At 39.8% G+C, this 27,716-nt stretch overlaps 1 protein-coding gene and 1 pseudogene across 2 annotated transcripts in view; both read right to left on the reverse strand.

Moving 5' to 3' along the window:
• GRM5 (glutamate metabotropic receptor 5) overlaps positions 1 to 27,716 on the reverse strand; it is a 660,867-nt gene that overhangs the window by 226,063 nt on the left and 407,088 nt on the right. The gene's annotated exons all lie outside the window — the stretch shown is intronic.
• Positions 19,647 to 21,027, reverse strand: LOC129549080 (actin-related protein 3 pseudogene; annotated as a pseudogene).

Below are 27,716 nucleotides of genomic sequence, written 5' to 3' on the forward strand. Positions count from 1 at the left end.
ACTAGTAAGAAATGTGTGTTAGGGTAGTTCAGTTTTAGATATGTTGAATTTGAATAATGTGTGAGACATTCAAGTGGATTATGTCAAGAATACAGTTACATATATAATCTTAAAGAGAAATCTGGTCTGAGATACTTCATTTAAATGTCAACAAATTGATACTTGGGAGAAGGCAATGGCAAGCGACTCCAGTACTATTGCCTAGAAAATCCCATGGATGGAGGAGCCTGGTAGGCTGCAGTCCATGGGGTCGCTAAGGGTCAGACACGACTGAGCGACTTCACTTTCACTTTCACACATTGGAGAAGGAAATGGCAACCCACTCCAATGTTCTTGCCTGGAGAATCCCAGGGACGGGAGAGCCTGGTGGGCTTCCGTCTATGGGGTCACACAGAGTCGGACACGACTGAAGTGACTTAGCAGCAGCAGAACTAATAGAAGAAATGTGATCACCCAGTGAGAGTGTTCTGCATCATACGAGTTAAGGAATATGTGGAAAAGAAGATACTGTTTTAAGAACTTGATAAAGGAAAGGTATAGAAGGAAGAGAATGCCTATGGAGAGTAATGAGGGGGAGTGCAGTGGAACCACAAAGCCAAGAAAGGCAAGAGCTTTACAAGGAACAAGACAGCTGGCAATGTCAGATCTAGCAGAGGACACAGGATTTAAAATTGTATTTTTTAATCTGGCAACACGATTGGGGAGTTTGGGTGGAGAGGTACGGACAGAAGCCAGATTTTACTGGAGGAGGCATTGGAAGAAGTGAGGAAGAAGACAGAGCTGATGTGGATCATGACGGAATAGAGCTGTATGTATTTATCTAGTAATTCTACACGGTTTAGAAATAGGGGTGCAGAGGTGAATTACAGAACAGATTATGCTGAATGATCAGGTTTTTGAGAGATCTGATGATCTGGCTGAGAACGTGGTTTGAATAATTAACTGTGGCATAGGATCCTTAAAGTCTGACTTGCCTGGAAAGAGCTGAGATACTAGGGGGAAATGGAGAAAGTGTAAAACAAGGGCATTCTCTGAGAGCAAGGGCATATGAAAAGGCAATGAAAATAAGAGATAGTAAAATTTCAAATCTTGAAAGATGATGCTGTGAAAATGCTGCACTCAATATGCCAGCAAATTTGGAAAACGCAGCAGTGGCCACAGGACTGGAAAAGGTCAGCCTTCATTCCAATCCCAAAGAAAGGCAATGCCAAAGAATGCTCAAACTACCGCACAATTGCACTCATCTCACACGCTAGTAAAGTCATGCTCAAAATTCTCCAAGCCAGGCTTCAGCAATATGTGAACCGTGAACTCCCAGATGTTCAAACTGATTTTAGAAAAGGCAGAGGAACCAGAGATCAAATTGCCAACATCTGCTGGATCATGGAGAAAGCAAGAGAGTTCCAGAAAAAACATCTCTTTCTGCTTCATTGACTATGCCAAAGCCTTTGACTATGTGGATCACAATAAACTGTGGAACATTCTGAAAGAGATGGGAATCCCAGACCACTTGACCTGCCTCTTGAGAAACCTGTATGCAGGTCAGGAAGCAATAGTCAGAACTGTATATGGAACAACAGATTGGTTCCAAATAGGAAAAGGACTACATCAAGGCTGTATATTGTCACCTTGCTTATTTAACTTATATGCAGAGTACATCATGAGGAACGCTGGGCTGGAAGAAGCACAAGCTGGAATCAAGATTGTTGGGAGAAATATCAATAACCTCAGATATGCAGATGACACTACCCTTATGGCAGAAAGTGAAGAGGAACTCAAAAGCCTCTTGATGAAAGTGAAAGAGGAGAGTGAAAAGGTTGGCTTGAAGCTCAACATTCAGAAAACAAAGATCATGGCATCTGGTCCCATCACTTCATGGGAAATAGATGGAAAAACAGTGGAAACATTGTCAGACTTTATTTTTTTGGGCTCCAAAATCACTGCAGATGCTGATTGCAGCCATGAAATTAAAAGACACTTACTCCTTGGAAGGAAAGTTATGACCAACTTTGATAGTATATTAAAAAGCAGAGACATTACTTTGCCAACAAAGGTCCGTCTAAGGTTTTTCCCGTGGTCATGTATGGATGTGAGAGTTGGACTGTGAAGAAAGCTGATCGCCGAAGAATCAATGCTTTTGAACTGTGGTGTTGGAGAAGACTCTTGAGAGTCCCTGGGACTGCAAGGAGATCCAACCAGTCCATTCTAAAGGAGATCAATCCTGGGTTTTCATTGGAAGGACTGATGCTAAACCTGAAACTGCAATACTTTGGCCACCTGATGTGACGAGTTGACTCACTGGAAAAGACTCTGATGCTAGGAAAGGTTGGGGGCGGGAGGAGAAGGGGACGACAGAGAATGAGATGGCTGGATGGCATCACCGACTCGATGGACATGAGTTTGAGTGAACTCCGGGAGTTGGTGATGGACAGCGAGGCCTGGCATGCTGTGATTCATGGGGTCGCGGAGAGTCGGACACGACTGAGCGACTGAACTGAACTGAACTGAAAAGCAAAATCAAGAGTTGATAAAAGCGTGCTTATTCAGAGAGTTGTTGTTTAATCGCTAAGTTGTATTTGACTCTTTTTGTGACCCCATGGATTGTAGCCTGCCAAACTTGTCTGTCAATGAGATTTTCCAGGCAAGAATAATGGAGTGGAATTTTCTCTGATAATTTCCATCTCCAGGGGATCTTCCTAAGCCAGGGATCAAATCCATGTCTCCTACACTGGCAGAGAGATTCTTTAACACTGAGCCACCTAGAAGCTCCTATTCAGAGAGTAGGATACTGGAATTATGATTTTTAGGTGATGGAAGAATTGAAGATGTGCCATTATGCACAGGGCAGCATGGATTGGACCCTGATTTCCTTACCGATCATGCAACAATATTCTTTTCAATAAGATTTCACTTCAACATTCTCTTAAGCACCTATAGATTATGTTAGATTAACAGAAATTTCACTTGAATAGGCATCAGTAAGCAAGATTTTAATAACAAGGAAATAATTTTGTTTGTTATTATTCTTACTTGTTCATTTGCTGAGTTGTTTTAACCCAATCTGATCCTCATTTGATGGACAGAATATTTTTATCTAACCTGGTATATGCCCCACTGGTCTTCTCTGCTAACCAGAAAAGCATTGATGGTATCTGTCTAGCAGAGCACTTGGGATTTTGCACGGACAATCACACACAAGGCACACACATCAATACACATACTAACACATGCAGGCACACTTACGTGCTTGCACACACACACACCTGGGTGTCACCTACACCTTCACAAGGAAATGAAACCTGATATTTTCACCTCATTTGAGATGTTATTCCTAATAGGATACTTATAAAATGGGCAAACAGAAAATCGTTTTTTCCAAAGAGCTGGGACAACATGATGATCTGCGGTTATGAAATTACTGGCAATGAAGAGTACAAGATTTTAGTCACAATTCAATACAGAAGGGTCAACAACAACAACCATGTAATCAACATTGTGAATTGAGGCAGTTTACTCATTTTGCTCTGGACCTGTGTCTCTTATTAAAGTCGCCCCAGAGAAGCCTGGCAACTTAAAAGTAATTTATTTCTGAGAAATAGACTCATTTCTCCCTCATCTTACCAAATTCATTTATTACAGATGTCTTTTAGGTTAATGAAATCGTTTTTCTAGTTTGCTATTGCCCCTAAATGGTTTAAAAGTACTAGCTGTGCATGCCTGAATATCCAGTTAGCGCAAAAGTCATGTTTCAGAGGTAGAAAGAGAGGGAAAAAAGCATTCAGGGAAATGTATTTTATGTTTAGTAGAAAATACGAATCAGACAATGAGAACGGAGAAGAGGTGGAAGGGCCAAATGGTTCATAGTTTAATACCTGTAATTTCAGACCAAGAAATGCCACACTATTAAGATAAGGAGTATAATTGTCAAGCATCTATGTGGGACTGCGTTGCAGCGTTTGTAATAAGCATATGTGAGGTCAGGACTGTGTAGAGAAGCACTGGGAAGACTCGGGGAAGTACGGAGGAAGCGTGCCATTCATATGGTGGATCTAAGAAATATCAGAGTGTAATGGGGACTCATTCTGTGCTACATTGGGATGGGGAAGGGTGCCGAGGGTCACTGACCTCTGATTCACTTTAGACCGCTGACCACTCTCTCCTTGAACACCTCCTATCCCATGCTAACATACTCTTCATGACCCGCTCCTCACTTCCCCCGCCTTCATCCTCTGAGTAAGCCTTTCTGCTTACACCTACACCTTACGTATTAGTGCTCATTGGGGTTTTATCCTTTTTAAACTGAGATATGATTGACATTATATTAGTTTCAGGTGTACAACATAATGATTCGATATTTGTATACACCGTGGAATGATCACAATAAGTCTAGTTATGTCCATCACCACACATACAGAATTTAGTGTGTGTGATGGAAACTTTGAAGATCTATTCTCTTAGCAACTTTCAAATATGCAAAACAGTATTATAACTGTAGTCAAAATGCTATACTTTATGCATTATACCCCATGACTGACTGACTTTATAACTGGATATCTGTACGATTTGACTCCCTTCACCCATTTTACCCACCCAACCCACCCCCACCTCTGGTGACCACCAGTCTGTTCTTTGTATCTATGACTTTCTTTTTAGATTCCACATTTAAGTGAGATGATTAGTATGTGTCTTTCTCTGTTTGAATTATTTCACTTAGCCTAATGCCTTCACGGTTCATCCATGTTGATGAAAACTGCAAATCTCATTCTTTTTTATAGCTTAATAGTATTCCATTGTGTGTGTATATGCATGTATGTCTCTGCCACAATTTCTTTTGTCTTTGGTATTTTTTACCTGTGCTTTTTTTCCATAATTATTTACTTTTGGTTCTGTTGGGTCTTCGTTGCCACATGGACTTTTCTCTAGTTGTGGTGAGTGGGGACTACTCTCTAATTGCGGTTCATGGGCTTCTCATTGCAGTGGCTTCTGCTGTTGCAGAGCGCAGGCTCTGGGTTGTCCCGGCTTCAGGAGTTGCAGCACACGAGCTCAGTAGTTGCAGTTCTTGGGTTTTAGAGCACCGGCTCAATAGTTGTGGTCCAGGAGCTTAGTTGCTCTGCTGCATGTGGGAATCTTCCCGGATCCGGGATTGAACCTGTGTCTCCTGCGTTGGTGGGTGGATTATTTACCACTGAGCCACCAGCGGAAGCGTTATCTCTACTTTTATATAGTCTCTCACTTACATTTCATGCTGTAACTTCAACTTCCATTTTTTTCTAATTACTTTTAAACCTCTGAGTCCAACTTTGTTACTCTTCCCACTCTAAATCAGAGGATTTCATACCTATGAGATAGCTGAACCCAAGGTTCCCCCACCCAATGCAGCTTGACCCAAACTACAATCCTCATCATTTTCCCCTACAGAAAGTGGTTGCCTTTTCCACTGTGTGTCTCTAGATGGGTTCTACCATTATTCCTTCGGTTGTTTAAACCAGAGCCTTAGGGTGTGGGTAGTGCCCCTTTTCCTTACCATGGGTCTTCTACTTCCAGAGCAGAGTCATGGTGACTCCATGCCCTCACTATCTTGAGAATCTATTCCTTTTCCTATGATCATCCCAGAGATGAGTTTATTTAGGAATTCATCCTCTCTCACATGGAATAGGTGCTGCATGTCTTCCTTTGCTTTTATCAGTGAGATTTATAAAACACAAACTTAATAATACTACACCTCTATATAAACATTTTCTTTGGCTCTCTTTGCCTTTAAATAAAGTGCAGACTCCTTGACAATCACCAATCACATAAGATCTTTCATTATACTGTCCTTCCTTAGTCTCTCATCATTCTCCTGTTCTTTTTATATGCCTTGATTAAGTTCTCAGAAAACATCATGGTTTCTTACTAATTCTCCCTACAGCTAGTTTTAATAATCATTCATGGTTGCTTAGTCACATTCTTCTTTCTTCATTTTATTAACTTCTACTGTTTTTCTAACCTTGTTTCAGAGCCTTCTCTTCTAAGCATTTTGTGACTCATCCAGTCTGAAAGAAATATGCATTTTGTACCCTAAACTCTCAGTGTTTAATTCCGATTTAACATGCATTGCATTTCATTTTTTTATATGCTTTTCTTCAAGGAATGGTGAAATTCTGAAGATGGTGTTTTAGTTCTGTAAGTCCAGCACATAACCCATTGCTTGTCAGTAAAACAGGGACTCCATAGTATTGGATAACAGGAAGTTGTTAAAGAAGAAGTACATTGTTGTGAGATGGAAAAGAGAGATATGCTAGCAATTTAAATGGATAATGATTTTGGAAAATAGATTGAGGTTTAAGGCCTCTGGGGGATTAAGAGAGGAAATAATATTTTCTGTCTTCAAGAAAATTCGTCTTCTTGGTTGATATACTTTTGGTTCACAAACTAATTTAGAACAACCTAAGGCTATCTGTTGTGCTTCCCTGGTGACTCAGATGGTAAAGAATCTGCCTACAGTGCAGGACACCCATGTTCGATCCCTGGGTCATGAAGATCCCCTGGAGAAGGGAATGGCAACCACTCCAGTATTCTTGCCAGGAGAATTCCATGGACAGAGGAACCTAATGGGCTACAGACCATGAGTCTGCAAAGAATTGGACACGACTGAGCAATTAACACACACAAGGCTATCTGTAAGCAAATGACAACTGTTATGACACACATTAAAAGAGAAGTTTAGCAACAGGGAATATTTCCAGGAATAAGGATAGATGAGGCAGGCTCTAAAGAAAAGAAAGGACTTGAACTGAGTCTTGACATATCCGTAGGTTTTGTATAGGCTGAGAAAAAAAATTTTTTTCAGACAAAGGGGCCATCAGGTACAAGGAAGGAGATTTTTATGGCATGTGTGAGTAGTGATAAGAATTCCGTTTAAACTATTGCATTTATGAGGATCCAGATTCTCTCCAAAGATTCTGTCCCACAATTATGACTATTTTCCTGATGGTTCTAGCTAGGTGTGCCCATCCTTATCTGAAACTCTACACTGAAACTCATCTTCTTTCTTCCCCAGTTTCTCTGTCTCAGCGTTTGAGTCACCCAGACATCAGAGCAGGGACCCATTCTCACACATCCCTGACAAAGTCAAGTAATGGTTTGGGCACATAACAGGCATTCTATAAATGCTGGTTGAATCAACAAAAAAATTGGGAGTCTAGTGTGACCATGTGAAGGTTAAACACAGGAATGATGGATTGAGTTTGGAAATGCAGAAGGAACAGCTGGTCATAACCGAGGATCTGGACATCCGCACGTGCAAGAGAATCAAACAGTGGTTGGAGAGAGAAACATCAGGTTCTGGGAACTGCAGCTCTGTTTTCAAGAACCCTTGGATAAAAGCCCTGAGGTTAATTATAACGAAGAACTTGGCAACTGGGCTCATTAGGAAAGTTAAAGTATTTTATCCTTTAGGGAATTTACCAGCATTCCATAAAACTTAATTTAATGTCTTGAATTTTATCATAACACTTTCATAAAATTCAGTCTATCTAATTCAGTGTTTTATTCCCCTAATTGATTGGTTTTATAACCATGATTGACTGGACTTCCACTCTTATCCCCTCCAGAAGAACTGAGTGAGCTGTAAAATTCTCCAAAGGACATTATTAATTCATTCTTCAATGATTATATGTAAACTTAACAAATCTTTATTAGGCACTTACTACATATCTATGCTATCATTTGAGTTACAATGACAAATAACACATTCTTTATCCTCCTTCATTCCCACCCCACCCACACTTAAGTTCCTTGGGAACAGGTATTATATCTTTTTTATATTTATATTCCAGTATTTGACAAATAGTAAACAATGAATAAATATATATTGAATTAATGGATGACAAATTAAGCATTATAAATGCTATGATTTATATATGCCCAGGATGTGATAGGAAGTATAAGAATAATGACTTTTTTATTAACTTATTTTCACTTATTACCTAGAATAGTGTATTTCAGAGAACAGATTTTCAATTTAATTGTTTTTTTCTTAGATGAGTAAGTGAATAAGACACAGTAAAATCCTCAACTCAAATACTCCATTACTATCAAGCTTCTAGATAATAAATGTGATTAAAGTGGAAATTCATTAATTTAATAAACACCTATTTATTTCTTTTAGAACCTACTGTGTGCTAGGCAAAGCACTTAATGTGTGTGGTCAAATGGTGACCAAGCCATGGTCATTTTTGTTGAAAGAACTCAGTGGTTATTCATCTGAAATTTTATAAAAGCAACGTGTATTTGAGAAATGAAAATAATCTTTTCTCATTACCAAATTGCTGTAAAACATACCTGAAATCTGTGGAAATGCAGTTACAATAACTGAGATAATAAGTTGTTATATAAATTAATAACTTAAAAATTTTTTTTGTGGACAGCACTTACATTTTTATTTATGCTAATGTCCAATAAAGTTAATTTTACTATATGCATTTATGTGACTAGAGGCATGTGTGTGTGTGTGTGTGTGCACGTGCACACACACACCAACACACACACAGTCCTCTCTTTACTTGTATGTTTGCAGCATTATCCAAAAGTCCTAACTTATAATGGGCAGTGTTTTCTTGTCAATATCATTCCTGTTCTCCCCTGTACTAAACACAACTCCAAAGCTATGTGCCTACTGGTTTCCCTTGTTGCCACAGTTATTGACTGAGGTAAACTAAGTTAATATAATTAGACTTTATATTTCTCCTTTGCTGGGAATTGTGGGATACACACATTCTCTTTGTCCATATGGATAGTGTCACATGAGATTGTAAAGTTGCTAAATGTTATTCTTCCACCATGACAGAGAAACGAGCTGGAGAGTGAAACTAAAACATGAAGGGTCCCTAAGAAAGAGAGTCAGAGTCCTGGTTCAGTTCAGTTCAGTTCAGTTCAGTCACTCAGTCGTGTCCGACTCTTTGTGACCCCATGAATCGCAGCACGCCAGGCCTCCCTGTCCATCACCAACTCCCAGAGTTCACTCAAACTCATGTTCATCGAGTCCTGGTTATACCATACCAAATCCTGACCACCATGGACTTCTTAATTACACAAAATAATCAGTCCTCTTTAATGCTAAAGTCAGTCTATGTTGAATTATATACTGTTTGTATCAAAAACAAAACATTAAATGCTACAAGTAGGCGTTAAATTGAAACATGGCTATGAATTCTTCATTGATCATAAGACTGTGTCTTTGTACTTGATTTGCTATGTTAAATGTTTAATTGGAAAAAAGAGAATTTAATTTTACTGAACACTAAAAGTTGGCAAAATTTTAGATTAGTGGTGCATATTATCACGTTCAGTTCAGTTCAGTTCAGTCGCTCAGTCGTGTCCAACTCTTTGCGACCCCATGAATCACAGCACGCCAGTTATTACTGCTTCCAGATAATCAGCTACTGATAATTATGCTGTATATGTTTCAAACTATTGGAATTAACATATAGTATTGATAATGAACTTGTGATCTGTACTAGGTAGAAAGCACACACACAGAAGATTGTGGATTTAGAATTACAGACATGATCGTTTTTAATAGGTCTAGCAGCCCTTCCTGAACCTCTCCTTGCTTGTCCATTTTCACAGTCACACCATCCAAATTGCTGCTGCTTTAGTCTGCTGGCTGTCAGCACTCATCTTCCAGCTTTTAATACATTTCAGCAATTGGCTAATTCTTTCCTCTCTATAATTTTCTCCTTTATCTATAAATTCCTTCATTCAACACATTTATTTAGCAGTTCCTAAATGCTATGCAATGAACTTACATACGAAACACCCAAAATAACAGAAAAGATATATTTGAGGCATAACTGTGAATACAAATATTAACATCAAGATCACATAATAATTTTTAATTACAAATTGATTGCAAGAAGGAAAAGTACAATGAAGAAATATGAGAAGCTGACCTGATCCTGTCTTGGGAACAAGAAGACTTCCATGAAGCTAGTGTTTAATCTGAGCTCGAAAGATGAGTGATAATTAACCAAGTAATGATATATGCCAGTAATAATTAACCAGGTAAAGCCATATCCTAGGAAGAAGTATCCTATTTGAAGTCATTATTTGAAGTCCTTAAGATAGGAAGGAACATGACTCATTCACAGAAATGAAGGATGGCCGTGGCAGAGGCAGAGAATGGCACACGGTGCCAAACAGCACATCCTAGGTCCCTCACAGGCCAGTTTAAAGATTTTAGTCTTTGTCCTAAAGACGATGAAAAGCCTTGCTATTTGCAATGAGGCAGTCAGATTTGCATGTTAGATTTGCGTCACTCTACATACTAGTTAAAATATGAAAAAACCTAAGTGATGAGAGGTAAAAGTAGAAGATGTAGTTGCAAATGAGGATGCAGTGAGAGGTCACTGAAGCCTGGATGATGGTAGTGGAGATGGAGATACAAGGAAGAGTGAAGGAATCTGACAATGAAGAATAGAATCACAGGATTTTCAGACTCATTGGCTATAAGAAGAGAAACAGAGGATTCTATGATTTTCAGATCTGCTTGAACAACTGGAGGGCTATTTGTAGCATTCATCAAGAAAAGGTTCACAGAAAATAATCAGTTTGGGACAGAAGATTATAAATTCTATTTTAAATCTGATGACTTTCTAATATACAAGTGGAGATGTTAGAGATGCTAGTTTGGGATTCCAGAAATTATGCATTGGAGACATGAATCTGAGAGTGAGGAGTCTAGACTTTAAGGTTATTAAAAAATAAAATACAGATTAACTGTGTAAGGACATGTATGTATGCATTTATACTAATTATTCTGTACATCTGCCTGCTTGTCTTTATCTATCTGATGTTTGTTGCCTTATGTTATTGAGGAGTCCACTTAGAGAGTTAGCTTCATATTATCACTATAGAATGGAACTCAAATTACTTTATTAACTCCTTTAATTTAGAAGTTGGGAGGGAAGCTGGATTAAATTGGCTTGAAATCTATGTGGACGGGGAATAAATTGAAGAACAAGTGACATTATGCTGATGAACATGTCTATTGATGCCACTTAACTTCACCATACTTGATTTGCACTAATTAAATTCAGTAAAACAGAAGCTTGACCACAGATCCATTTTAAGTAAGGTAATTTTTTACTTCTGAGTTCTTAAACTTGGAACTCACTCCCTCACCTCTATATTTCATGACATTCTCCTTACTCTTCAGTTTTTCCTCGACCATTTAATAAGAAATAAACCCCCAAAAGACCTGATAATTGCTACAATTTCAATGGTTAAACTAATACTTTACTTAAACAGGCTTCCTTGAATCCTCCTGCAGTGCAGGAGACCTGGGTTTGATCCCTGGGTTGAGAAGATCCCCTGGAGAAGGGCATGGCAACCCACTCCAGTATCCTTGCCTGGAGAATCCCATGGACAGAGGAGCCTAGTGGGCGACAGTCCACAGTGTCACTAAGAGTGGGACATGACTGAGTGACTAACACTTTCATCTACTTACACAAACTAGCCTGTTACCTTTCTCGTGGCTTCTCCAGATGCTCTGTGGATATTCTTTCTTTGAACAGTCATTTCAGTGACATTCTTAGCATTAAATGAAAAATTCACGCCTTCTTGATCTTTCACTGTGTTTACATTTCACTTCTGTCATATCGCCCTTACCATTTTCCTTCCTGAGCCTTCCTGAAAAGCACCAGGAAAGAAGTGTACAAGGAAGTGAAGGCAGAATGATGGCATGTGTTCCACTCCACCTAGAGGACTTCATGATATAAATGTCCCACTCGACTCTCAGGAGGTCCTCGAAGAGGCTACTTCTTTACACGTAAGGTTTTTTCCTAATCTAGACTGCAGAGAAGGCAATGGCAAGCCACTCCAGTACTACTGCCTAGAAAATCCCATGGATGGAGGAGCCTGGTAGGCTGCAGTCCGTGGGGTCGCTAAGGGTCAGACACGACTGAGCGACTTCACTTTCACTTTTCACTTTCACACATTGGAGAAGGAAATGGCAACCCACTCCCGTGTTCTTGCCTGGAGAATCCCAGGGACGGGGGAGCCTGATGGACTTCCGTCATGGGGTCACACAGAGTCAGACACGACTGAAGTGACTGAGCAGCAGCAGCAGAGTTAGACTGAGAGATTCCTTGAATGAAGAGGCCTATATCACTTCACAAAACGGAGGAGAGTATGTTGGAACAAATTTGGGAATCAGAAATCTATCATGGTGTCAAATAGTATGTGATAAAGGTAATTGAGAATTACAGATGAGATTACAACAGGAATTTTGCAAGGTTCTGTAGCTTCTGTAAGATGTCATCATGACTGATTCTAAGCCTCATATTCAGTGTCCTTCATTGTCTCTTCATCTTAGACCTCCCACTTCAAGACACTTGAGTGGACTTGCACTCAGAATCCTTGTCAGCATCTTAGTTTTTCTCTTTGTATTCCCTTCTTTCCTAAGATCTTCAAATTTGCAGAGGTCTCAACATCTCAAAAAGTACAGCTCTTAATTTGTTCCATCCCTGCCAGTTACAACATATTATAACATTTTATTCACTTTCAAATATCTATTATGAAACACACTATTTTTTAAAGTCATCTTCAATTCTTCCTCCAAAAATTGTTTTGTAAAGTAAATAAATGTTGACTTTTTCTTTGCAGTTTTTGCCCTTTTTCCCTTGTACTTCTCTGGAGTTCTTTCTTCTTGAAACTCCCTTCTTCTCTTTAGCTTTGTGATCCAGAGCTGTTTAACTTGGGATTACTTCTCCTGACTCCTGTTCTCCCTTTTCGTTTGTCCCCTGTATTTCCTCTGTTGTTCACAAACTAGAGGTTGAGTACCTCTCTGTTAATCACGTCACATGTTCTTTCTCTTGAGAAATATTACTGTTCTCTTGAAAACTGCTTATGCTACTCATTGAATTATCCAAATTGTAGCCACCAAGTGCTTGTCAAATATTTCTCTATGAAAAATCTAGTGTTCACTAGATTACCAATATTGTGGATGCAATTTAAAACTGATGGTTAGTGTATGATTTATATCCATAAACTGATTTAAACCAAGAGTCAGGGCCCAAAATAGATAAGTTATATCCCTATATGTCAGTACATGTCTACAGGGCTACTGGAAAGTTAGTGGAAGAGGCAGAACCTGAAAGATGCAAGCAGTATCTTACAACTTTCTTGTAAATATAAAAATTTAGCAAAAATCTATTCTTGGAGAATAATTATTTTAATAAAAATACTGAGCTTACAATTCAAATCAGTAAAAGTAAACATTGATTATAATCAGGTCTGGTGTTATATATAATCATATGCTGCTGCTGCTGCTGCTAAGTCACTTCAGTTGTGTCCGACTCTGTGTGACCCTATAGACGGAAGCCCACCAGGCTCCCCCTTCCCTGGGATTCTCCAGGCAAGAACACTGGAGTGGGTTGCCATTTCCTTCTCCAGTGTGTGAAACTGAAAGTGAAGTCGCTCAGTCGTGTCCGACCCTTAGCGACCCCACGGACTGCAGCCTACCAGGCTCCTCCATCCATGGGATTTTCCACGCAAGAGTACTGGAGTGGCTTGCCATATGACTGTGGATTACCTACTATTTAGCTCCATGGAGTCTAACCCCATAATATCTATTAGTTATTCAAAAACTAAAAAAAGATTGTGTGTGTACCATCTCTCTTTTGTATTCAGGGCTTCCCTGGTGTGGCTTACATGCTAAAGAATCTGCCTGCAATGTAGGAGACCTGGGTTTGATCCCTGGGTTGGGGAGATCCCCTGGAGAAGGGAATGGCTGCCCACTCCAGTATTCCTGTCTAGAGAATTTTATGGACAGAGGAGCCTGACAGGCTACTGTCCATGAGGATGCAAAGAGTTATTTGTCTTTTAAGGACACATTCTAGTATTACTTCCTGACACTTTATACAATCCTCCCTTCTGTCTCAATAATGAATTGGTTTTTTCATACACCTGCTTGTGATGTTTTGTCTGTATGCCTATTAATGCACTTATTTCTCATTTAAGTTGGACAGAGTGTTGTAGCCACGCATTCTGGGAAACAAACTCACTCAGAAGGACAATGCAGATAGTGAGATAGTGGAGTGCAGTTTATTACACTGGCGGGCCCAAGGCAGAGTCTCCTCTTAGCCAAGGACCCCGACCAACATTTGTGAAAATCTTTTGTATCCCATGTGTACCTGTCTGAACCCACTATTCCAAATTCCTTGAGACTTACATAAGCCAAGGAAAATACAACCCCAGTAACCCCATCATTCACGTGCTATGTGCTCATGTGCTCAGACAGTCAAACAGTCAAACAGTTAGCCAATAATCAATAAGTCCGAGGTTACACTCCGTTAGATACAGAAAAATTTACGGCCTGTCTGGAGGAAGGGGTGATTAGTGTATGTTTTCTCTTAGGCGATGAGTAACCAAGATACGATCTTCAAGGTTCCCCTGTCTGGAGGGGGTCTTAGTCCATTGGAAAGGTGGCTGAGCATGATCAGCATGAACAGGCCTAAGATGGAGTCCAGGCCCTATGAATTCCTTCTGCAAGAGCACAGTCTGATGTTTACTTGTGTATACTCAGTAATTTGTGATCTTTGTGAGTTAAAGGAGCCTTTCTTCCTCCATCTTTCCTACTTTTCCTCCTTCTTTCCTTTCTCTCTCCTTTCATTTTTTGTTCATATTTTCCCAATGTCTGGCTCATTCTAGCTGCTCAATAGCTTACTTGTGTTTAAATTCAGCAGGCTTATTCATCCACTGATATGTTAAGCAGCCATTTTGTATCAACATTTTCAATGATGTCAATTGCATAACTAACTTCTCAGCTCTGAAACAAAAGCAAAATACAAAGCAAAATACTTCCCTCCCAACTCATGTAAACATTACGTTATTCATAAAGTTTTAATCCTATGTTCAAGGTTCCTTTCCTCCCAACAGTTTATGACAATGAGTCATAGCCGCGATGCCACCACAGGCGGGTCTCAGGGGGCCATTGTCACCACAAGGCAGTGCATTAACTTCACACTGCAGTTCATTAATGGTATTGTCAATACCCCCATGAGGTATGGGTGTTTGTGAATCCCCGACGTTTCCTGATTACTTGGCATGCATTCCATTCCTTTACCAAGAATTCTTTCCCACTAGGTTGTCAACAGGAAAAACGGTGCCTAATGGCAGGTCATGTAACTACGCACACAATCATCTATTACCTTAGCATTTTATACTGTACCTGTTAATTTTATTTTTCTTCTGCTGGACTAAAACATGTTAATGATTTTCTAGTTACAATGTGGTAAGTTATGCACGACATTATCAGAATGAGTCTATCAGCTGACACTGTATCCAAACTCATTAATACCCATTCAAAATATCTTTAATAAGTTTTATTATTTGCAAATTAGTTTTCTATATGTTAATTTATAATTGGTAGTGTAAAAAGAGTTTGTTCTTTCAGGCAAGATTTGATAACTATGTTGGATAAATGAAAACTGCTTACATAGGACAAAATTATTCAACAGCTAAAAAATATTTAATGAGACTTCTTACGTACAAAGCATTGGCTTAGGCACTGGCAAATCAGGGGAGAAAAGAAATAAGAATGGTGACTTCTCTTATGGAGTGCCTTTCAGAGGGACTGACAGGAAAAAAAAAATTCAGACACACACAGATATACATATAATAACTTTAGACAGCAATGTTTGCTGTAATAAAAGAGTAGAGTGCCATGGATTAAATAATATGGTGGAAGGAACTGTGGTACTTCCACTAGAGTGATCAGGAAAGAGTTGATGGTATTTGAACTCAGACCTGAATAATGAGAAGGAAGCAGTCACACGGAAGTCGGAAAAGAATATTCTGGGCAGAGAAAATTCAAGGGCTCGAAATAAGCATTTTATTATAAGAACAGAACGGAGAACAGTGTTGCTGAAGCATAATGAAAAAGGGAGACTAGGTTAGAGATTCCTTTGAAGATGCAGAGAGGGATCCAATCACATTGAACTTGGGGGCCATTCTAAATGTGATGTGAAATCTTTTGGCTGTTTTAAGCAGAGGAATTACATGACTGATTTATGTTTAAAGATGATTCCAGCTATTCTGTGGAGAATGTATTACAGGGAATCAAGAGTGGAATTAGAGCTCAGTTGGGAAGTTAATATAGTAGTGCAGGTAGGAGATGATGATGGCTTGGGACAGAGAGGTAGAAAAGTTGGTAATACCAATTACTGCAGACACACACACACACACACACATACTTGAAGCTTAAACACAGTGTAACTTGCTGTTGAACTGAATAGGAGGAATTATAAATAGGAGTGAAGGGTGAGCCCAGAGGTTTTGACTTGAAGAATCACTGGTAGAAACAGAATTAAAGTGGAGATGTCTGGGGGGCAGAGCAATGTTTAGAGGCAAAGATCAAGTTACCTATATTAATATGCTAAATATAAAATGCCTGTTAGACATTCATGATGAGAAAACAGCTCAACAGATGAATCTGGAGCTCAAAGGGAGAGTTCCAGGCTGGAGACGGTAAATTTGAGAATCAGCAATATAGATGGCCTTCAGAAAAACAGGAAAAATGCGACTATGACACAAGGAGCACAGGTCAGCTGTACTCGTCTTTGCACAAAGCCTTCCTCCCTCCCTTCCTTCCACTCTCCCAGACCCCCACACCTTCAGTATTGCTTAGCTAGAAGTGGTCCTTCTCCATGCTCCCTTCAGTTTGTCCCTTTCCCATGTCATGGCACTCTCACGGCACTGATGAGATTTTGCTTTCAATTAATGGCAACCCACCCCAATATTCTCTCTGGAGAATTCCATGGATAGGGGAGCCTGGCTGGCTACAGTCCATGGGGTCACAAAGAGTCAGATACAACTGAAGGACTAACACTTCACAGCTGTTTTATCTTTATCTCCTTTATGAGACCCTCAGTCAGGAGTTCCACATGGAAGCTTCTGATTTTCTGTTCAGTTTGCCTAGAAATGGTACTTCTTTTCTCCAGCCCTGCTCTTTTTTATCTAGCCTACACTTATTCTTTGGGCAGAGCCCTTGCTTCCCCAAACTTTCCCTAACCTCCAAATCTAAATGAGGCTCTGGCACAACTCCAGACTCAGGGCATCCCACAAAAGGAAAGACAGATCAGATATCCATCATTAAAAAAAAAATGCATTTCACACCTGTCTACACGTGATGGTGGGAAATGAATTATATCAAAACACACTGTGCATCTAAATGTATTTCTATATAGTTTCACTAAGAAAAATGGAGATTTTTGATTCAATATGTGTATTTGTATGGCGTTTTATATTTAGAAGAGTCCCTTCACAAACATTATTTAATTAACTTATTAAACTTCTCCTAACAGTTAACTGTTCAGTTCAGTTCAGTCACTCAGTCACGTTCAACTCTTTGCAACCCCATGGACTGCAGCAGGCCAGGCCTCCCTGTCCATCACCAATTCCCAGAGCTTGCTCAAACTCATGTCCATCGAGTCGGTGATGCCATCCAACCATCTCATCCTCTGTCGTCCCCTTCTCCTCCCAACTTCAATCTTTCCCAGCATTAGGGTCTTTTCCAATGAGTCAGTTCTCTGCATCGGGTGGTGAAAGTATTGGAGTTTCAAGCTTCAGCATCAGTCTTTCCAGTGAATATTCAGGACTGATTTCCTTTAGGATGGACTGGTTGGATCTCCTTGCAGGCCAAGGGACTCTCAAGAGTTTTCCCCAACACCACAGTTCAAAAGCATCAATTCTTCCACACACAGCTTTTTTCATAGTCCAACTCTCATATCCATACATGACGACTGGAAAACTCATAGTTGTGATTAGATGGACCTTTGTCAGCAAAGTAATGTCTCTGCTTTTTACTATGCAGTCTAGGTTGGTCATAGCTTTTCTTCCAAGGAGCAAGCATCTTTTAATTTCATGGCTGCAGTCTCCATCTGCAGTGATTTTGGACCCCCCACAAAATAAAGTCTCTCAGTTTCCATTGTTTCCCTATTTGCCATGAAGTGATGGGACCAGATGCCATGATCTTAGTTTTCTGAATGTTGAGTTTCTTTTCTTTGTTGGTCCAACAGTCTTGTCTTTACTTTTCCTTTAAAGCGAGAAAACAGAATGCGAGTAATCAGAAAGCACTAGCAGGCATCAAGTTAATCCAAGACACTAGCTTCTTAGTTCCAAAAGCATATAAAACTCCTAGAGGAGAACGTAGGCAAAACACTCTCTGACGTAAATCACAGCAGGATCCTCCAAGACCCACCTCCCAGAATATTGGAAATAAAAGCAAAAATAAACGAATGGGACCTAATTAAAATCAAAAGCTTCTGCACAGCAAAGGAAACTATAAGTAAGGTGAAAAGATAGCTTTCAGAATAGGAGAAAATAATAGCAAATGAAGCAACTGATAAAGGATTAATCTCCAAAAAATATAAGCAGCTCCTGCAGCTCAATTCCAGAAAAATAAATGACCCAATCAAAAAATGGGCCAAAGAACTAAACAGACATTTCTCCAAAGAAGACAGAAAGATGGCTAACAAACACATGAAAAAATGCTCAACATCCCTCATAATCAGAGAAATGCAAATCAAATCCACAATGAGATACCATTTCACACCAGTCAGAATGGCTGCTATCCAAAAGTCTACATGCAATAAATGCTGGAGAGGGTGTGGAGAGAAGGGAACCCTCTTACACTGTTGGTGGGAATGCAAACTAGTACAGCCACTATGGAGAACAGTGTGGAGATTCCTCAAAAAACTGGAAATAGAACTGCCATATGATCCAGCAATCGCACTCCTGGGCATACACACCGAGGAAACCAGAATTGAAAGAGACACATGTACTCCAGTGTTCATTGCAGCACTGTTTATAATAGCCAGGACATGGAAGCAACCTAGATGTCCATCTGCAGACGAATGGATAAGAAAGCTTTGGTACATATACACAATGGAGTATTACTCAGCCATTAAAAAGAATGCATTTGAATCAGTTCTAATGAGGTGGATGAAACTGGAGCCTATTATACAGAGTGAAGTAAGCCAGAAAGAAAAACACCAATACAGTATACTAACGCATATATATGGAATTTAGAAAGATGGAAATATAACCCTGTATACGAGACAGCAAAAGAGACACAGTTGTATCGAACAGTCTTTGCGACTTTGTGGGAGAGGGTGAGGGTGGGATGATTTGAGAGAATGACATAGAAACATGTATGTTGTCATATGTGAAACGAATCAGCAGTTCAGGGTCAATGCATGTTACAGGATACTTGGGGCTGGTGTGCGGGGATGACCCAGAGGGAAGATAAAGGGAGGAGGGAGGTGAGAGGGGGGTTCAGGAGGGGGAACTCATGTACACCTGGGGCGAATTCATGTCAATGTATGGCAAAACCAACCAATATAATATTGTAAAATAAAAAAAAAAAAACTATAATGAAAAAAAAAAAAAGAAAACCATTGAGGGGCACAGGAGGGTGGAAGCACTTCATAATAACTGGAATCCCATGAGTGTGTGTGTACGCCAAGTCTCACAGGCTATTTTTTGTATTTATCCTTTACTTGGTCACTTTTTTTTTTTTACCCTCAAATACTAGTTTTTCTTTGACTTTTTTTCCTCAAAGTATAAAAAGTATGAAATATAAACAAGCTCTTGCATTGCACACACTTCAAAGTGTACAATTCAAGCATTATAGAGCTATCTACATACTGATAAATCCCATCAAATCTTGGATAATTCAATAATATACAAAATACCAGGGCACAGAAAGAACTAAAACCCACTTCTTTTTGATACACGCAAGATTCAAATATTCAATCTAAAGAAAAACACTTAATCATTTTGACTCTCCTCTACATTCGCATGTTGATATACTTATTAAAATATTCTTGTATAATTAAAGTTTGGTCTTATTATTTCAAGTGAGGTTTAAAACCAGCCATCCAGACAAAACAGGTAATCAGAAAGACTATTTCTTCCCCACCTCCCTAACCCCAATAACTATGAAGCCAATTTTACGACATGACTCCAAACACTGGATTGTGACGACAAATGCTAGGTCCAATTTCTTCATAATCCTTTTTGGTGTGGAACACTTGGTAGAACTCAGGTGTGGAAGCCAGCATAGATCCTCCAAACCAAACTGCGTATCGTTGCACGTGGTGTGTAATGACTTGTACGTCAATAGGTTTTGGCTTCAATCGGCCACCACTCAATTCCTCATTTAATTTCAGCCTGGCATCTACAGTTCTTTTCAAATCTCTTTGCAAGCGACGTCCAAAGTCCCTGAACATGGTTGAACCTCGAGAGAGGACAATATTCTTATAGAGAGGACGTCTGACATCGATAGGACAATTCTGAATTACTTCATCTACAACTTCTGAGATAGGCTGGGTAAAATCTGGGTTAGCACACTCTGGATGAAAAAAAATTTCAGGTCCCAAGAATCTCTCATATCCAACATCAATGGAAAACTCTTTCTTTGAGATAGCATTGATTCTACTATACTGTTTAATCCACTTTGATCCATCTGTATCATACTTGTTAAATTCTTTTACTAAGTCTGGGCAGACATAACTATAGCACTCCTTCACTGCCTTAGCAGTTTCCAAGGATTGCTCTGGAGGAATTCCTACTTCTCGGTCTCTCAACAATTGCTGAATAAAATATGTTATATCTCGTCCTGTGATTGGAATGTGCTTAATACAGCTGCCAATCACATACCCTTCAGCCACAGGGATGACATGAGTGACACCGTCTCCACTGTCTATTACTGTACCGGTCAACGTCTGTTCTCCTACTTGTCTGGAGGTCCAAGATGCAGCTAAGGCAAGAACAGCCTGTACAGCAGTGTACAAGCCAGGAACATTGAAGGACTCAAACATTATTTCAGCAGCATATTCCCTGTTTTCTGGAGTATTCAGTGGAGGTTCAGTCAAAAGAAAATAATGATCTTCAGGTTCTGCCCTTTAATATTTAAAGATCACTTGCTTCATAAACCTTTCCATCAAGTCCCAATCTTCAACTATACCATGGCGGATTGGCCACTTTGTTGCATATGTAGGTTTTGCTATTGCTTCATCACCAATGAAGAAGTCTAGGTCATCAACACCTGTCATCACCCTCCTTTGAGCTTGATCTCCCACTTTGGCTGACTCCTTAATAGCAATACAGGAAGGGATGATACACTGTGGTTCCGTATTTCCAGCATATCCTAGTTTTGTCTACCCCGTGCCACAGTCCACCACACAGGCCGGCAGCCGTCCCGCCATCTTCCTCCTCTGCTGCTGCTGCCGCCGCCGTCTGCTCCGTGCAGGTTGTGGCCAGGGATGGGCGGCGGGAGGTAGAAGCTATCTGACCATCCACGGTCGGGCCACCCTCTCTGTCTCGGGGGGAGCCGGGAAGCCGAAGCAGTAGCAAGAGAGAAGCAGGCTCGGTCAGCGGCTACCACTTCCGCAACCTGAATGTTGAGTTTTAAGTCAACTTTTTCACTCTCCTCTTTCACTTTCATCAAGGCACTCTTTAGTCCCTCTTCACTTTCTCCTAGCACGGTGGTGTCATCTGTATATTTCAGGTTATTGATATTTCTCCTGGCAGTCTTGGTTCCAGCTTGCGCTTCATCCAGCCTGGCATTTCACATGATGTACTCTGCATATAAGTTAAATAAGCAAGGTGACAGTATACAGCCTTGACATACTCCTTTCCCGATCTGGAACCAGTCTGTTGTTCCATGTCTGGTTCTAATTGTTGCTTCTTGACCTGCATACAGATTTCTCAGAAGGCAGGTAAGATGGTCTGGTAGTCCCATCTCTTGAAGAATTTTCCACAGTTTGGTGATTTTCACATTCAAAGGTTTTGGCCTAGTCAATAAAGCAGAAGTAGATGTTTTTCTGGAACTCTTGCTTTTTCTATGATCAAGTGGATGTTGGCAATTGGATCTCTGGTTCCTCTGACTTTTCTAAATCCAGCTTGAACATCCGGAAGTTCATAGTTTACGTACTTTTGAAACCTGATTTGGAGAATTTTGAGCATTACTTTGTTAGCATATGAGATGAGTGAAACTGTGTGGTAATTTAAACATTCTTTGGCATTGCCAATCTTTGGGACTGGGATGAAAACTGACCTTTTCCAGTCCTGGGGCCACTGCTGAGTTTTTCAAATTTGCTGGTATACTGAGTACAGCATTTTCATAGTATCATCTTTTAGGATCTGAAATAGCTCAACTGGAATTCCATCACTTCCACTAGCTTTGTTCATAGTGATGGTTCCTAAGGCCCACTTGACTTCGCATTCCAGGATGTCTGGCTCTAGGTGAGTGATCACACCATCGTGATTATCTTGGTCGTGAAGATCTTTTTTGTACAATTTTTCTGTGTATCGTTGCCACCTCTTAATATCTTCTGCTTCTGTTAGGTCCATACCATTTCTGTCCTTTATCAAGCCCATCTTTGCATGAAATGTTCCCTTGGTGTCTCTACTTTTCCTGAAGAGATCTCTAGTCTTTCCTATTCTATTGTTTTCCTCTATTTCTTTGCATTGATCGCTGAGGAAGGCTTTCTTATCTCTCCTTGCTAGTCTTTGGAATGCTGCATTCAAATGGGTATATCTTTCCTTTTCTCATTTCCCTTTAGCGTCTCTTCTTTTCTCAGCTATTTGTAAGGCCTCCTCAGACAATCATTTTGCCTTTTTGCATTTCTTTTTCTTGGGGATTGTTTTGATTACTGCCTCCTGTATACTGCCTCCTATATAATTAACTGTTAGTATGGCTATACTATGGGGCTTCCCTGGTGGCTCAGCAGTAAGTAATCCACCTGCAATGACACAGGTTCAATCCCTGAGTCTGAAAGGTTCCCTGAAGAAGGAACCAGAAACCCTCTCCAGTATTCTTGCCTGGAAAATCCCATGGGCATAGTAGCCTGTTGAGCTGCAGTCCATGGGGTTGCAAAAGAGTTGGATATGACTTAGCAACTAAAACAACAACAATGATTATACTATGTATGAGAAAAGTAAACATTAGGAGACTTTAACATTTTTATCTACTTATAAGATAGTAGCAGAACTGAGAGGCAGATCCAGAACTCTCCTACGATTGCAGTTTTCCTTCTACCCTACCAACTTGTTCAGTAGTCTCAAATTTTCACTTTAGCCTTGATTTAATTTTTAATCTTCCTTCCTTTCCCCATGTATATTTACATTCATATCTTCCCAGGTGTTTGCATATGCATACTCAAGAGAACAGCTCCCCACTCCAGTATTCTGGCGTGAAGAATTCCAGGGATTGTATAGCCCATAGGTTCACAAAGAGTCAAACACAACTGGGTGACTTTCACTTTCAGTCATTACATTAAGTGGTCAAACAGGCTAGACCATTTTAGAAAAGTTGTGGATGAGAAGTAAGAAGGGCAGTATGACCTATAAAGTAAAGTCTGTAAAGATCTACCTGAGGTACTGCACTCGAATATAAAAGAGTTAGATTCTGGGAATAAGACTGGGCAAGCTAAGTCACTTCAGTCATGTTTACCTCTTTGCAGCCCCAGGACCTGTAGCCCTCTGGGCTCCTCCGTCCATGGGATTCTCCAGGCAAGAATACTGGAATGGGTTGCCATGCCCTCCTCCAGGGGATCTTCCCAACCTAGGAATTGAACTCGGATCTTTTGTCTCCTTCATTGGGAGGCTTGTTCTTTATCACTAATGCCACATGGGATTAAGATCACTGGGTATTTAAATAAACGTCCTAAAGGTACTACATAGTGGGTAAAATAAAGTTTACATCTTAATACCTCATTGTTACATAATCTCTTTTAAGTTTCTTTAATTGCATTTAATTTTAAATCATTTTATTCCCAGTAGGTATAATTAAGGTACAAGTAGACAACAAACAAGTTATTTTCTGATGCTCAGGTTATAGAAGCCCTAGAAAAGAACTCAGAATTATATTATCCACATTCAGTACAAATCTTAAGAGCATTCTTAAAATATTGACAAAGAGTGGGACATCTTATATTTTAACAAATTTTATTTCAAATTAAATATTGCCTAGTGAAAGCCAGTGTTTAAGGCACACAGAAATACCCAGTTAGAAAAGTTTTCAGTTATCCTCAGACTATTTTTTGTTATCTAGATAAATTCTAAAGGGAAAAAATTTACCCAGATATTTTATTCACTAGTCCCTAAGTCATCAAAAAGGGACACGATCTTTGTAATTTATCTGTTTACCAAGTAAGGGAATTATATTAAATATAACAAATATTCATAGATGCATAGTAGAAAAAGGATTGACTTTGAATCAGACAGAGCTGAGTTTGATTTGATCTGCCCCCTCAACTTATTAGAAGATTAGCTTTTGAGTAGTTAACTTCCATGTAACTCACTTTCATAATTTGCAAAATGAGACAAAAGCACCACTTATACATAGTTATTGTTATAATTAACGTTAAAATACAAAATGAACCATACAAAGCAACACACTTTGTCATTGCGTGGAAAAGGTCATTGTGTAGATAAGATTAACATTCACAATATAATGCTCACAGTATCTAGTATTTTACCTGGCACCTAATAAGCCCTTGATAAATATTTGTTGAGGAAGGCAAACTGGTTGTCTAAGGAGGCCTTAAAAATGGCTAAAAAGAGAAGCAAAAGGCAAGGTAGAAATGGAAAGATAATACCCAACTGAATGCAGAGAAGAGCAAGAAGACATAAGAAAGCCTTAAGTGAAAAATGCAAAGAAATACAGGAAAACAATAGAATGGGAAAGACTAGAGATCTCGTCAAGAAAATTAGAGATACCAAGGGAACATTTCATGAAAGGATGGGCATGATACAGGAGGCACGATAAAGGACAGAAACAGTAAGGACCTAACAAAGCCTAGAAGAGATTAAGAAGCGGTGGCAAGATTTCACAAAAGAACTACACAAAAAAGATCTTAATGAAAGGAATAACCACGATGGTGTGGTCACTCACCTAGAGTCAGATGTCCTGGAGTGTGAAGTCAAGTGGGCCTTAGGAAGCATTACTGCAAACAAAGCTAGTGGAGGTGAAGGAATTCCAGCTGAGCTATTTTAACCCTAAAACATGATGCTGTTAAAGTGCTTCATTCAATATGACAGCAAATTTGCAAAACTCAGCAGTGGCCACAGGATTGGAAAAGGTCAATTTTCATTCCAATCCCAAAGAAGGGCAATGCCAAAGAATGTTCAGACTATCAGACAGTTGTGCTCATTTCGCATGCTAGGGAGGTCATGTTCAAAATCCTTCAAGCTAGGCTACAGCAGTATTTGAACCAAAAACTTCCAGATGTACAGTAAGTTAATTCAGTCGCTCAGTAGTGTCTGACTCTTTACGACCCCATGAACCACAGCACACCAGGCCTCCCTGTCCATCACCAACTCCTGGAGTTTACCCAAACTCATATCCATTGAGTAGATGATGCCATCCAATCATCTCATCCTCTTTTGTCCCCTTCTCCTCCTGCCCTCAATCTTTCCCAGAATCAGGGTCTTTTCCAGTGAGTCAGCTCTTCGCATCAGGTGGCCAAAGTATTGGAGTTTCAGCTTCAACATTAGTCCTTCCAAAGCATATTCAGGACTGATTTCTGTTCGGATGGACTGGCTGGATCTCCTTGCAGTCCAAGGGACTCTCAAGAGTCTTCTCCAACACCACAGTTCCAAAGCATCAATTCTTCGGCACTCAGCTTTCTTTATAGTTCAACTATCACATCCATACATGACTACTGGAAAAACCATAGCCTTGAATAGACAGAACTTTGTTGACAAAATAATGTCTCTGCTTTTTAATATGTACAAGCTGGGTTTAGAAAAGGCAGAGGAACCAGAGATAAAATTGCCAACATCCGTTGGATCACATAGAAAGCAAGTGAATTCCAGAAAAATATTTACTTTTGTTTCAGTGACTACATGGAAGACTTTGACTGTGTTGATCACAACAAACCATGGAAAATTCTTCAAAGAGATGGGAATATCAGGCCACCTTACCCTTCTCATGAGAAATCTGTATGTGGATGAAGAAGCAACAGTTATAACCTTACATGGAACAATGAACTGGTTCAAAATTGGGAAAGGAGAATGACAAGGTTATATATTGTCATTCTGTTTATATAACTTCTATGCAGAATACATCATGAAGAGTCTGGATGAATCCCACCAGGCTGGATGAATGCCAAGCTGGAATCAAGATTGCTGGGAGAATTACCAACAACTTCAGATATGCAGATAATTCCATTCTAATGGCAGAAAGCAAAAAGAACTAAAGAGCCTCTTGATGAGGGTGAAAGAGGAGAGTGAAAAAGCTGGCTTAAAACTCAATATTCAAGAAACTAATGGCATCTGGTCCCATAAGTGAAGTTCAGTTAATTCAGTCAATCATTCATGTCTGACTCATTGCCAACCCATGGAGTGCAGCACGCCAGGCCTCCCTGTCCATTACCAACTCCTGGAGCTTTCTCAAACTCATGTCCGTAGAGATGGTGATGCCATCCAACCATCGCATCCTCTGTTGTCCCCTTCTCCTCTCACCTTCAATCAATCCCAGTATCTTGGTCTTTTTCAGTGAGTCAGTTCTTCACATTAGGTGGCCAAAGTATTAGAGTTTCAACTTTAGCATCAGTCCTTCCAATGAATATTCAGGACTGATTTCCTTTAGGATGGACTGGTTGGATCACCTTGCAGTCCAAGAGACTCTCAAGAGTCTTCTCCAACACCACAGTTCAAAAGCATCAATTCTTCCGTGCTCAGAGTTCTTTATAGTCCAACTCTCACATCCGTACATGACTACTGGAAAAAACATAGCTTTGACTAGACGACCTTTGTTGACAAAGTGATGTCTCTGCTTTTTAATATGCTGTCTAGGTTGGTCATAGCTTTTCTTCCAAGGAGCAAACATCTTTTTATTTCATGGCTGCAGTCACCATCTGAAGTGATTTTGGAGCTGAAAAAAATAAAGTCCCTCACTGTTTCCATTGTTTCCCCATCTATTTGCCATGAAGTGATGGGACTAAATGCCATGATCTCAGTTTTCTGAATGTTGAATTTTAAACTAACTTTTTCACTCTCCTCTTTCACTTTCATCAAGAGGTGCTTTAGTTCTTCTTCCCTTTCTGCCATAAGGGTGGCGTCATCTGCATATCTGAGGTTATTGATATTTCTCCCAGCAATCTTGATTCCAGCTTGTGCTTCATCCAGTCCAGCATTTCTCATGATGTACTCTGCATTTAAATTAAATAAGCAGGGTGACAGTATACAGCCTTGACATATTTTTTTCCTGATTTGGAACCAGTCTGTTTTTCCATGTCCATTTCTAATGGTTGCTTCTTGACCTGCATACAGATTTCTCAGGAGGCAGGTCAGGTGGTCTGATATGCCCATCTCTTTCAGAATGTTCCAGTTTGTTGTGATCCACACAATCAAAGGCTTTGGAATAGTCAATAAAGCAGAAGTAGATGTTTTTCTGGAATTCTCTTGCTTTTTCCATGATCCAATGGATGTTGGCAATTTGATCTCTGGTCCCATCACTTCATGGCAAATAGAAGGGGGAAACGTATAAGCAGTGACAGATTTTATTTTCTTGGACTCCATAATCACTGTGGCCTAAGACTGCAGCCATGAAATTAAAAGACAGTTGCTCCTTGGAAGGAAAGCTATGAGAAACCTAGACAGTGTATTAAAAAGCAGAGACATTGCTTTGCCAACAAAAGTCTGTATAGTCTAAGCTATGG

The sequence above is a fragment of the Moschus berezovskii genome, chromosome 25 (assembly GCF_049115385.1).
Source record: "Moschus berezovskii isolate FMDL1 chromosome 25, NW_MosBer_1.0, whole genome shotgun sequence".
NCBI lineage: Eukaryota > Metazoa > Chordata > Mammalia > Artiodactyla > Moschidae > Moschus > Moschus berezovskii.